Source organism: Aricia agestis, chromosome 9, assembly GCF_905147365.1.
Source record: "Aricia agestis chromosome 9, ilAriAges1.1, whole genome shotgun sequence".
Lineage (NCBI taxonomy): Eukaryota > Metazoa > Arthropoda > Insecta > Lepidoptera > Lycaenidae > Aricia > Aricia agestis.
The window spans coordinates 14,074,830-14,089,364 of NC_056414.1; the positions used below are offsets into that span (position 1 = coordinate 14,074,830).

The 14,535-nt window shown below is 36.5% G+C and overlaps 1 protein-coding gene across 1 annotated transcript in view; it reads left to right on the forward strand.

Annotated features, from left to right (window-relative positions):
- Positions 1-7,453: 7,453 nt before the first annotated feature.
- Positions 7,454-14,535, forward strand: part of LOC121730083 (protein rolling stone-like) — a 28,524-nt gene continuing 21,442 nt past the window's right edge. The window contains exon 1 of the mRNA XM_042118927.1: positions 7,454-7,459. The gene's annotated coding sequence lies outside the window, so the exon portion shown is untranslated. The remainder of the gene's footprint in view (positions 7,460-14,535) is intronic.

A 14,535-nucleotide genomic window follows, 5' to 3' on the forward strand; every position in this document is an offset into this window, starting at 1 on the left:
CTTGTCACTCAAAAATCTGTCATTTTCCCTAGTGTGTGTGTTGTAGTGTGTGTAATGTTTTATTTGTTAAAAAAATATATGATAAAAGCATAATTTCAAAATAATATTAGCTCGATGCACTCCTTCACGATATAAACTATAACTGTGCAAAATTTCATTCACCTACGTTTCCCCATTTTTCGTCAAAAGGGATACAAAGTTTTTGGCTCACGTATTAATATATAGATAAAGTTATGTATAGGTTTTCCGTAAATACGTTTAAGCTTTTCTTTTTTAAACAAAAACGTTAATTCAAGAGTCTTATGAATTCTTGGGAGTTTTTACTGAAGTAAAAACTTTTAAAAACCCAATAATTTACGTCTCAAAATCGTTGGATTAAATGACTTATGGCGTGTTATGGCATCGATGGTATCTCTAGGGCCCCTCAATTACGGACTAACGCTAAAACGTGTAGGAATTCCCTGCCCACCCCCACTCCGCCTCCCCCTCGATCTCAGGAGATCGTCTGAGCACGCTCTTCATAAACAATCGCGAGCAATTTGAACTAAACAATAGACTAGCCAAGCGCGAATCAGACTATCAATCAACGGGGTTCCGTAATAGTAAAAACCTCCTAAATCGCCTTTGAGTTTTTAAACTAGTAACTTCAATTAGGTTTCCATTAACTTGTTTAAACTTTAAAATTCAAATAAGTTCCCCAACTAATGGAAAAATTAGCTTCAATTTTAAATTTTGTTTTATTTTTATGAAATAAGGGGGCAAACGTGCAAACGGGTCACCTGATGGAAAGCAACTTCCGTCGCCCATGGACACTCGCAGCATCAGAAGAGCTTTTGCAGGTGCGTTGCCGGCCTTTTAACTTTTAAGAGAGAATATGGTAATATATGAGGGTAGGGAAAGGAATAGGGGAGGGTAGGGAACGAAATAGGAGAGGGTAGGGAAGGGAAAAGGGTACGGAATTGGGCCTTCGGTAAACTCACTCACTCGGCGAAACACAGCGCAAGCGCAGTTTCACGCCGGTTTTCTGTGAGCCCGTGGTATTTCTCCGATCAAGCCGGCCCATTCGTGCCGAAGCATGGCTCTCTCACGTCATTTAGGTTTGAGACTATCTATCTAGTAACTAGTGTTTTGCTAGCTAGAATCTAGTTAACAAAACTGCCGAGTCAGGTACATGTGGCGTCGACTTTTTGGGGGCAATGTATGTACCACATAAAGTTAATATACCTAGCGGAATAGAGAGACAAAGGCCTGAATAAGCGTGATGTCACTATCAGTAACACTGCGTGGTAAAAAGAGACGTGTGATACATGACAGCAGAACTCTTTTTTTGACGTCCAGTCGGCACTTTCGGCACGTTGACAATTAATCTCTTAGAATTCATGTTCAATCTTGCTTGTGTAAGTGTATACGTACACATATTTTTACACACCCAATTTCGGTTTTATTTGACAGCTCAAGATTGTTGCTCCATTCCGCTAGGTATATTAACTTTTTGATGTAGGTACCATCGAGGAAATTGATTCCTAGGCAGTTGACGGACCATGACGTGGAATACAACAACAACTGCCTAGGAATCAACTTGTCTGATAGTACATTGTACTGTATACATAATATTATATCTGTATTCGTGTGAGCTTGAAACAATTTTAGTGCTACCATTTAATGAGATTTGCCTATGTCTTGAGAGTTAGACTTCATCTTGAGACTAATTCTCTTGTATTTCAAAACATCTCAATCAGTACACACCAGACCATAATCTTACAATGAAGTACTACTCAAGCAATCCTTTAGTAAAGAAATATAGCTAAGTGTATCGGCAAGGTCAATCGACAGCAAGTCGGTGTGGGGACAGGGGGCTGGCGCCGCCGTGTCGCCCACCCCAAGGGAGGAACATTTCTTATTAAACCGTGCATGAGCTATGAAAAGTATAATGAACTGTTAATGATTTTTCCATGCAAATGTAGTCTGTAGATATATTATGTGACAGTGTATGGTAGCTATGTCACATCGTCGTTCCCATGATTTTAGCTGGTTTCATTGCATTTTACAGCTAAGATTGTAATATCAAGATGATGAGTATAATAGCAAGATGAGCTATAATCTATGGACGCTTCACACCACGTCAGTCTAGCCCCGTGGTAAGTACCTGAAGGACTTGTGTTACGGGTAGTGAATGTTATTATTCGACAAATTTTACTATTCGAATAATTCGAATATTTTGCAAAAGTTTTCGAATAATTCGAATATTATTCGAATAATTAAAAATTTTTGAAAAATGCTGAAAAATCTGAATAAAAGTAACAAAAAGCTTCGTACAACCATGTACAACCTATTTTCTTAATACTATGAAGTAAGCAATTCTTATTTTTACTTTTATCAACATAATTTTTTGTAAATGACATAGTTAATTTTTATTGTTAAACACTTTAACATGTTTAAGGTTGCAGCTGGGCAATTAACGAAAGGCTGTAAAGTGTAAACCGTTTTCGATTGTAGCACCTTTTACTTTTCTCATGTGTATATGCTTAATATTGCTAGTCAGCAGTGGAGATTAAATAATAATAATATAATATTCGACGTTATGGTATCTGTTCATTAATACTAAGCCAGCTCATCCGTCTTTTTGATATTTTCAATCCACGTTCACCTAGTTCACCTTCACCTGTGTCAACGTAGCTCGTAATTATAAAAAATGGCCACTAGAAAACAAACACCACAACAAAGAAAAAAATTGCAACGAAGCCCTAGAGGAGGGTGAAACAATCTTAGAGTGACTTTAGTAATATGAAGTTTGATAACGCCAATAACATGATATTAAGGAGCCATCGACATTTTTTGATACTGTACTGTTTCAATTATCAGTCGAGGACTGCCGCGGTAAAGCTATTGAATAGCTTAACCGCTTTAATATTTATCAACTTGTCGAATCATAGATCACATATCGCGCGTTTCAAACCAGAAGGGTGTATAAAAAAGTGATCTTTTGTATTTTAACTACATATTTTAAGACTCTCAATATTGCACTTACATCTATTACTTTCTTAAAAGACGAGTTTGTTTTATATACATCCTTCTGGGTTAAAGCCCGCGATATAATATAGTTATCACGGTAGACAAAAATTTGAGAAAGCTTAAAAGAAGTCGATGGATACAGATCGTGAGCGACCATTACTGACGATACTGAAATCCATGACTGAAAGGAGTTTATATCTTCATTTGCATGTCTTTAGGCAAAATAACGTCTTAATATATATATATATATATATATATATATATATATATATATATATATATATATATATATATATATATATATATATATATATATATATATATATATATAACGGAGGAGTACGGCAACTAACATTGTGACACGAGAATTTTATGTAAGTATAAGATTAACCTACGTGATTTCTCTCCTGACAAGAAAATGAAGATGATAGTTACGTTGCTAGGAAGCAAGCAAACGGCATTGCTAAGATAAAAATGGCAGGCCCCGTAAAAAGATAGAAAAAGTTAACACAAACTCAGTTGCGCTAAAATTCGTTTATCGCTCGGGAACCGTATATTTTTCCGGGATAAAAAGTATCTTAATAAGTAATATGTTATTTTCCAGGACTCAAAGTATCCCCATACCAAATTACGTCATACCAAAGTTTGGGTATGAAGAGGTAACAGACAGACAGACACAATTTCGCATAGTATGGATTGTATTTAGTGATACTAAATCGGGCTGGACAAGAGATGGGATGAGTTTTCAGTTTTCATCCCTTGTACCTTTGAACAAAAATAAAAATGGCCGACCTACTGGCTAACCTATCACGTAATATTCCCAAAGAACAAGAAAACATCGATCAGCTTTTTCGCTAAATAAGTAATAAGAGAGACACTTGAAAGTCAGGCTAAAATTATAAAGAAAAAATGTTTTAGCGAGAGCGTACTAATTTGGAGCTGCTCCTATAAACAATCTACAAACTTTTCGGTTAAAAACTGGCTATTACTGTAAGAATCTTTTACGAGCTATGTCCTAGGTCGTAACACGCTCTTGATTACTTATTTTTATTTATCACTAGCTATTTGACCGAGCTTTGCTCGGTATTCGATAAAACACGAATAAAATGACATTTTCTAAAAATGATTCCTAGCTAGATCGATATATCGCCCCCGAAATCCCCTATATACTAAATTTCACGAAAATCGTTGGAGCCGATTCCGAGATTCCAATTGTATATATATACAAGAATTGCTCGTTTAAAGATATAAGATAAAAGTAGTATAATAAACTTCGGTTGGTCACAACTCACATCGTACCTGAAAGCCAAAATCCTGCGAAAATGAAACAGAACTTAAAGTACGTATTTGTACCGTTAAATGCTCTGGTAGTGACAATTACAATAATTGAATATTAAATGCTCCGGATATGCAGGGTAGAAGTGAGTACCGTGAACCGTCTCCAAGAGGTTTAAAGTGAAAAGTGTCCGCCAAACATAATTAAATAAAAGCGAGAGACGAAGTGGCGCTACAAGAACTTGAAGAGTCAAGAGATTTTGATCGGCGATTCTATAACGAAGCGAAAACGAAAAAGTTTCGGCTAAATGGCCTGGTTTTCAGCACCACAAGACAGAGTGAAGTGAGTTCACTATAAAGCTCCCTACTGATAATGGTATACATAAATAATGGCGTTGTTCAGTCAAAGGGCTAGCTGTTTAATTGAACGTCTATTTTAACCAGTTGGCTGCGACATATAATCATAAATATATTTCATATAAGCTATAGGCAAATTAAAACGTATGCTTGAACCAATCTATGTACAAATTTTGGAAGCTTAAATCACTCTCCTCTGTTGGCAAAATTAGAATCCCTTTTTACAGAGGTCTTTTTGATTGATTATTCTGTGTTATAAAAGTTGACCAATCGTGTTTTGCTATGGGTTTCTTAGCTTTAGTCATTGCTGAGAAAAATCGATATCGCTACAGCCAAAATATCGATGGCCCCAACGAATAAACGTGCAAGAGCTCTTACCCAAAAATTTTTTTTTTTTTATTTTTCGTTTGCATGGACTATGATACACCTATGTAAATTTTTTTGATTTTTTTTTTTGACTTAAAATAACGATTTTATAGATATGTAAACCTTTACTGTACGGAAAAAATAATAACATATATCACATTAAAATTAAAACATGCGCTTATTGCAGATTATTTGTTTATTTGAGTTCACCAGAATAAACGTGTTAAAACAATCTGGCGCTCGTGTCTATCTTTTCCTTTGGGTTATAACTCTTGCACGATTATACGTGTAAAAATGCAAGCGACTTTTTTCACTAATGCCTTATTGCAGATGGCGAAACTTTGAATATAATAATCACAGCTATTCTATTTTCTTTTACTAACTTCTCTTGTCTTTTCTGCGTTTGTAAAGGTTATTCGAAGAGCTATTTTAAAGTTTATCACAAGAGCTGCTGGTGAGTTGCCGGTCTTTTTAAGAGGGAATACGCTCTGTCCTTGAAGGTTTGCAGGTCGTATAGGTCCGGAAATACTGCTGGTGACAGTTCATTCTAGATTTTACAGTGCGCGGCAGAAAGTTACAAGAAAACAGCACGGTGGAAGTCCGCCACTCATCAAGGTAGTGAGGATGGTATATTTTTAACGTGGAACGATGCTGAAAAGTTGCAGGAGGTTGATTGACATGATTCCGAACGATTCCTCAGAGCACTCCCCGTCATACAATCGATTGAGGATGCAGAGTGAAACTATATACATCTCGGCGTAATTCTAAGGGGAATAACATTATGGCAGTCAATAATTCGAGAGGTCCTTTGTTGGATACGATCCAAAGGGATTTGTTGGTATTTTGAGGTCCCTGCCCAAATATGAGAACAGTATTCCATATGAGGCAGAACCTGCATCTTGTAGAGTTGCAGGCATTGGTCCAGACTAAAATACTGTCTCGTCCTGTTAAGAACAGAATCAGAAAAGTATCGTCTACCCCATTCAGAGACTTTCTCCTGTGAATTCTCTATTTTAGACATAAGTTCGTTTCGACTCTCGATGACATGTAGCCGAGAAATATGGGGGAAGCCGGTAAATAGGGCATCACCTGTACTATCATCCGCATAGCAATAAATGCCATTGGAATGTAACATGTCATTGATCTGCCAAAAAACTTGTGACCTATTTGCATAAATTCTCGGAAAGCCCATATTGTGATAGAAGCTTTGATAGTAGCGCTTTGAGCCAAACCCGATCAAAGGCCTTCGCAATGTCCAAACTAACAGCCAATGTATCTCCTCTCCACACAATCACCTGAGCCCAATGATGAGTTTTGTACGCCAAGAGATAACCAGTCAAGCGACCATACCATATAACATTACAAAGCGACAAATACGACTGTATGTCGTATTTGTCGCTTTGTAATGTCTGGCCGCCCAAGTATCGAAAGAGCTGATAATGGATTCCATTATCTTCGAGATAACGGAGGTTTATGCAATTCTAAGAAGCCGGGACAATGCCAGAAGAGTAGGAGAACCAAAAACGACGCGTTAAGACCGGAGCCAACTCTGGAGCACACTTTTTCAACACAATAGGAGGGATTCCGTCAGGCCCACTCGACTTTTGGATACCAAGGGCATGCAGGGCTATTCACACTGAGCGCTGACGTAACCTATTACCTAATATCCCACATGATGCCCCTGCATCGTGGTATGGTCGGCGGTTTTTGTCCCAAGGTCATCAAGGGTCGAGTTTGACGCAAGGAGCTTACCCAGAAGATCGTCTTTGTATTTGTCGTGTCGTTTCGTGGGCCAACGATCCATTTCCTACTTATAGGGATGGTAGGATGGCTTTCAAAAATACCCTTCAACAGCTTAGGCCAGAGACCAGAATTCACGTGTTTCCAAAGGAAGACACTCGAGTCTCTCACCAATACTATTGACGTGCTGTTTCTTTGCCCGATTGATCTCTCTCTTGAAGGATCTATAGGCAAGGTTGTACTCCATTTTATATATATTTGTCCACGCATAGACGCGAGGTAGGTCAATATTTATCAACAACAATAGGTCAACAATATTTTTTTACTGAACCATCAACAAGAAAGTATTAGCTAACTAGACGTTACACGCGGCCTCGCCCGCATAAATGAGAAATTTTACGGAGACCGTACATTTTCCCGCCAAAAGTAGCCTATTTTCTTTCACATCATGTTCTACTCTACATCTGTGCCAAATAACTTAAAAATTAATCCAGTCGTTTTCGAGATAAGCGCCCTCAAATAATTTTAGCGGTTTTTTCTACATTTTCCTATGTTTCTTCGCTTCTATTCGTCATAGAGTGATAATTTATAGTTTATAGCCTTCTTCTATAAATGAACCATCTAACAACAAAAGAATTTTTCAAATCGGACCAGTAGTTCCTAAGATTGGCGCGTTCAAACAAACAAACTCTTCTAATTTATAATATTAGTATAGATTTACATTTTATACCATACACTAATAAGGTCGTATGACATAAATAATGAATCAACTTCTTAACACTAATATACGGGCTTTTATCTTTACAAACATGTAAAAGCAACAAAATATAAAAGAATAAGCGTGTAAATGACCAGAGCATGGCTCAAGGGGAAAAAAACGTGGAATAACCATGCAACATTTCACTGCACTTGTTAAAACTTCATTTATGACACGAATAAACGTGCATTGATACAATATTCACTAGAATAATAATTTAATATGGTTTTTCTTAAATATGTAGTAAACCGTTAATATTTGATTTTTAATAAATATATGAGCTATAAAATATGTTTTTTACCTTTAATTTGATTATACATTATATTTGTCTATTTATTATGTAGTCAAAGTTATGTGGTTCCAAACGTTTTTTGGCTTCCAGAAAAGTTGTCTTTTTTCGTTTGCACGTTTATTCGTTGGGGCCATAGATATTATCAAGGCGTCGCCGTCAGCGTCGCGGGTACGGTAGAACCTACCGCAACTCTACCACACACTTTTCTATCCTAGAAGCTCCATCTACACTTCATAGCTTCGACGTTTACATCACTACAATCTCCAGAATATTCTTTTAGCATGGAAAGTCCTAGCTTATTATTCCGTAACATTGTACGACAGTTACATCACACCATTATCGCAAAAACATTGAAACTGATATTTCTGCTCTTCATTTGTTTGTATTAAGGGCCTTCTCTACAGGGATTCCGTAATTTACCGTATTTAAAGCCTTATAAACTCATAATTTGAAAACTACAAAATTATAATAAAAATACAGCAATAATCTTTAGTATAATATTAACATTCCTGTCCTCGTTTTAAATTTTCTATTTTTGTTTATTACACTCATGATATCAGCTTCCAAAGTAAAACCAATTTATTAAAATCCAAGCATACATTCAGCGTCTCCTTAGGATTTACAAATTACTTTTATTTGAAACACACGCCAATAGATCGACAATATCATAAACTACATATTCCCCGTTTTAAATTTTTTGGGACAATTTTGAACTAAGATAAGTAAAAAATAGGATTTTGGTGCGATCTCGGCAACGCGGCAAATGTATGGCCAAGGTCGTTTGCTCGGGGGACGGCCTTAATGCGCCTAATAAAATTTTACGATGAGTTTTTTCTATTGTTATTCAATTGATAATAATTAGTTCGGATGTGAACTAGAATGTTACTAGTATTACTTAGTTTATAATTACTACATCAACAAGCAAAACAAATGCTCTCTCATGATAAAAAATAGCCAACTACAAGTTGGAATTGCGCACGAATCTTTCCGTATTATTGTAGATAAAAAAATACAAAATTTAGCTTTTTGTATGTCAGCCCCCGAGTAATATTATATTATCATATTTTATTAGGGTTCCGTAACCAAAAGGTAAAAACGGGATCCTATTACTAAGACTTCGTTGCCTGTCTGTCCATCTCTCTGTCCGTCTGTCTGTCAGCAGGCTGTATTTCAAAAACCGCTATAATAGCTAGACTTCTGAAATTTTCACAGGTTGTGTAAGCTCGTCAAAATGAACAACTTTTTCTATGAGAATTGTTCTCATAAAAAAAGTTTCTCAATTTTTTATGAGAACAATTCTCATAGAAAAAGTTATGAGAATTGTTCTCATATATGCAGTATTTTTTTGCAAATACTGCATTTACGTGGGAGAGCCATGCTTCGGTACGAATGGGCCCTACTCGACCGGAGAAATACCATGTTCTCACAGAAAACCGGCGTGAAACAGCGATTGCGCTGTGTTTCGCCGAGTGAGTGAGTTTACCGGAGTAAACGTGCATTGATACAATAGTGTTAACAAGTCACATATTATTCACTAGAATAATAATTTAATATGGTTTTTCTTAAATATGTAGTAAACCGTTAATATTCGATTTTTAATAAATATATGAGCTGTAAGATATGTTTTTTACCTTTAATTTGATTATACATTATATTTGTCTATTTATTATGTAGTCAAAGTTATGTGGCTCCAAACGTTTTTTTACATGAGTCCCAATCCCCTACCCTATTCCCTTCCCTACCCTCTCCTATTCCCTTGCCTTCCCATCCCTACCCTCTACCCTATTCCTCTTAAGAGGCCGGCAACGCACCTGCAACTCTTCTGATGCTGCGAGTGTCATGGGCGACGGAAGTTGCTTTCCATCAGATGACCCGTTTGCTCGTTTGCCTCTTTATTTTATTAACAAAAATACAATTACGAGGGCAGAATGCTGGGAACTCAAAAAAATCCGTCTTCATACCCATACAAATTGCCGATCCGGGCATCCGTATGGTAAGTTTTGAGTTCCCAGCATAATTGTTCTCATAGAAAAAGTTGTTCATTTTGACGGGCTCATTTGATGGTTTTAAGGATAACGGTGTTTACACTAACACACTGTATAACACACGTGACCCTGGGATTCTCGTCATTAAAATCCATCAACCTCAAATATACATTAATCTATGCATATTATAAAACAAAGTCGTTTTTTTTCCTTCATGTCCCTTTGTTCCCTTTAATCTTTAAAACTACGCAACGGATTTTGATGATTCTTTCAGTGTTAGATAGCCCATTTATCGAGGAAGGCTATAAGCTATATTTTATTACGCTAATAACTAATAGCAGAATGTGGAAAAAACGGGGGAAATTATTTGAAAGGGCTTATCTCGCGAACTACTAGAGCAATTTTTATGTTATTTGGCACAGATAAAAATTGACAACGCGAAGGATCATAGGCTATCGATTTTAAGCATTTTTTCAGTGGCTATAAGTATATTTTACACCCGTGCGACGCCGGGGCGGGTCGCTAGTTATATAATATATTATATATTTTGTTCTAAACAGTATAGTCAGTTTCATAAAATATTCAGCAGTGAGGTTATGGGACTTGATTTTCATACCTCGAACGACGAATGACGTTTCGATCTGAGGCTGGCTCACTCGCATTCGCTTGTGTGCGCGAGTATGACAGTCTGCAATAGAAACGATATTCGAAGTGTTAGAATCAGATCGTAGTTTTTAATCCTTCCACGTTCATCCTGATTATTTCCCGATGCAACAGGGCAGCTCTCAGCTTATTATTAATCACTTCAGAGAATTTATACCTAATGATTCATTGCAAGCAAACAAGCGTCCGGTGTCATAAATTTGCCAATACAATAGTTAAAAAATCGGCCAAGTGCGAGTTGGACTCGCGCACGAAAGGGAAACCTTACCACTAAAGAGCAAAAATAGGTTAAAAATGTGTTTTTTTTTTCTATGGGATTATTTATATGTATTTTGTTTTATTTAAATTGTATCATTAATTATTAAATTATAAATATAACTGAATATTTTTGTGAACGTTTCAAGTGCCTACCTATTGTCATTATTGATATCGAGCAAAAAATTACAAAAAAAATTATTTTGTTGCATGAGCCCGTAGTCTTTCGATCGCAGATTCTTGGAAATGCTATTGTATTCTATTGTTATCGCGATCACGGGTGCTCTTATGGGGCTTGAAGGATCAAATATTTAATTTATTTTGTTTTTGGTATTTGTCGTTATAGCGGCAACAGATACCTACACACAACCCGTGAAAATTTTAGAAATCTAGCTATAGCGGTTCTTGAGATACAGCCAGGAGACAGACAGGCGGACAGACAGACGGACAGACAGACGGACAGACAGACGGACAGACAGACATCGAAGTCTTAGAAATAGGGTCCCATTTTTACCCTTTGGGTGCGGAACCCTAAAAAATACTCTTTCAGCGCTTCTATTTTCACAGTGAACTCTATTACATGTACCTTAAGAGGCCGGGTGCCATCGAAATTCTCATACATACGTAATACCAAAATCATTTGCTCCTACGAAAATATTTAACATGTTTGAGTTATTTTTAGCTTAAAATAGTAATTACCTACTTACCTAAAAAATTATTACGAAATATTTAAAAACTAAAAAAAAATTTTAGTGTTTAAATAATATTTTATAGTAAATTTTTGTGCAGGAACCTAGGTAATTACTATTTTAAGCTGAAAAATAACTTAAACATGTTAAATATTTTCGTATGAGAAAATGATTTTGGTATTACGTATGTATGCGAATTTCGATGGCACCCGGCCTCTTAAGTTCTATCACTTAGTTTTGTTGAACCGTGTGTTGCAAATAAAATTCGCCACTACCATCGCATGTCTAATGTTACAAAAGTGACAGGTGACATTGGAACCAAAAGGGTTAACCCCTCAACTGCCAATGACACGGTGTGGATTAAATTTTTGATACATCGAAAGAATTTTGTTGCAAAATAAACATCTGAATTCAACCTATCAAATATAAATGTACGCAACTGTACTCTATTTTGTAACTGTGACTTAATAACAATTGGCATTGTCCAAAAAATATCACATGTACTTTTTATACTTTTTTTCGTTAAAATAGGGTATTTTAAGATTATAAATTAAATAATTTTGAAATTCATTGGCTAGTTTTTCTTAATAAATTTTTAAAGTTTCGCTCTGACGTCATCGTCGGCCACCAATTAACCTCTGCATATGTTTTAAATTACCTTCCAATCTTATTTATAATGGCTGGTTCGTCAAATGCAAATTCTCATAATGTGAAAACTGATACGAGAAGCTTACCAAAAGTTCGAAACGTAATGTTAGTCGAATTTATTGCTAATTTAACGCCATTGAAGGTCAAACAAAGGTTAAACGTATTTGTTCAAAAATATAAGTAACTAATGGGTATTTTTTTCGTTTATATACAGAAAAACGATCAGTGACCTTATTTTTAGTAGACCTCGAAATGTTTTTGTAATGAGCAAAATTTAAAAAAAATGGACAATCCCCATTGAAATTGTGCTAGGTTAAACAAGGATACAAGGGTTAAACTAGGTTTGTTTGTATGACTTTGTTTGTTTTTACTTTTAACTTTTCGTCAACAGTACATGATAATTTCTTAACCATACTCTGTCCGTGTATTCGTGATACTCTGGTCACCAAAACCCGAATAACTTAAGGTGCGGTTCCGATCAACAAGCGACCGTGACTGACAAAAATTCAAACCAAATGCCACTTTATGACGTACGAATATCGAATAGGTTTCGTTTTGCTCTACACCAAGGGTGGCAAACACGCGGCCCGCTGTCTGTTACCTTGTGGCCCGCGAAGCCGAGCACATTTTGAAAGTAAAAAAATTAATACCAAAATTACCTTCAAGCCTAAAAGCAAATAAACACTTCTTTTCTTTTACTTTTAAAATAAAAGCTCTAACTAAGTTCTAATAGAAAAAATTAGTGTCCGATTTTGACTTAACATAAAATTTGGTAGTTCGGCCCGGGGTGAAATTCTACTTCCGAATTTCGGCCCAAGTGTCGAAAAGGTTGCCACCCCACCCTTGCTCTACATCATTACAAATCATCAGTGGCATGAGTCGCTAGACCTATGTTGGGAGAAAATGAAACTTTTAGCCCAGCACCCGTAGCATGACTACAGTAGAAATACGAAAGTATAGGTACACAAACAGCGGAGATAAACTGAAAGTGCCGTTCCGATCTTTACCACGGCTAGTTACTACTAGTTTACTTTCGCATCTCTACTGTAGCCATGCTACGGTGCAGGTCATAAAGCAGTATTTAATCTAATTTTTTGTCGGTCGCGGTCGCTTGCGGCAAAGATCGGGAAGCTACCTTTAGAATTAATACACCCATGATCATTCTTAGAAGTGACCCACTTACTAAAATAAAAGGTACGTTATTCCGACAAGCGTGAAGCAGTTATATCGATTATTTTATCAAACGAGTGGCGGCCTCGATTCTGAGAAAATATGAATGTGGCACGGGTGTTAGCCCGGCCGTCGCCAGGTAGTGGCGTGAGCCAGGGGTGTGGCGCACCTGGACATACTAGGGACTGACCCTGACTCCGCTGGGTAATTTTTTATTTGGGAAGTTTTTTCGATGACTATGATCTCAAACCTCATGTGACTTACAAAATAATAATATTTCGCCATATTAGAATTCGAGCCTCTCTTCAATATTTTTAATGCCCTAATCTTTGGATACTTTTAATATTTTGTATGATCTATCAAACTGAACCCATGACTTGTTTATAGTGACGTATGATTTTAAATGTAGATTGCCTGTATTTTTTTTCTGACGCATGTGAGTATCAAATCAATTTTCCGTACGTACATAAAACTAGCTCTACTAAGCTATATTATTGTTATATGTATCATCGAAGAAACTGATTTATAGGCAGTTGACGGACCTACGACAATTAGTTGGATTATATTTTCAACTTAATGTAAGTCGTCATCTGTCGGCTGGGTTTGAAAAAACGCGACCAAAATACGTAGGTCCGCCATCTGCCTATGAATCAACTTCTCTGATAATACCTGAATATAATGTAACAGAAAATGCAAAAAAGATTTAATTGAATTATCTATATACCTGCTCTAAGTACTGCCGCGACGCCGCTCGATGACGCTTAACGCCGAAGCGGATTTTCAGATTACGGACAATGTACATCGAATCCACTTAAAGTATCTACATAATATTATGTAATATACGTTTATAAAGTATAATTATTTTTCTTTTAATATTGTCTCGTTTAGAACATATCGAGAAATAGAAATATAATCATACTAGATGTGGCCGACAACCAAAGCGTGAAGAGGAAACAGACAGACAGACCCACTTCCAATGTATAATATTAGTAAGTACTAAGTTTTAGTATCCAAATGAATATTTGTATGAAATCGCCAAAACAATAATATATTAAATTAAGGCAAATTATAATAATACGACAACCGAATTTAATATCATTTCCGGAGAAATACCACGTTCTCACAGAAAACCGGCGTGAAACAGCGCTAGCGCTGTGTTTCGCCGAGTGAGTGAGTTTACCGGAGGCCCAATCCCCTACTTTATTACCTTCCCCACCCTCCCCTAATTCCTTCTCATCCCTACCCTCTCCTATTACCCTATTCCCTCTTAAAAGGCCGGCAACGCACCTGCAGCTCCTCTGATGCTGCGAGTGTCCATGGGCTTAC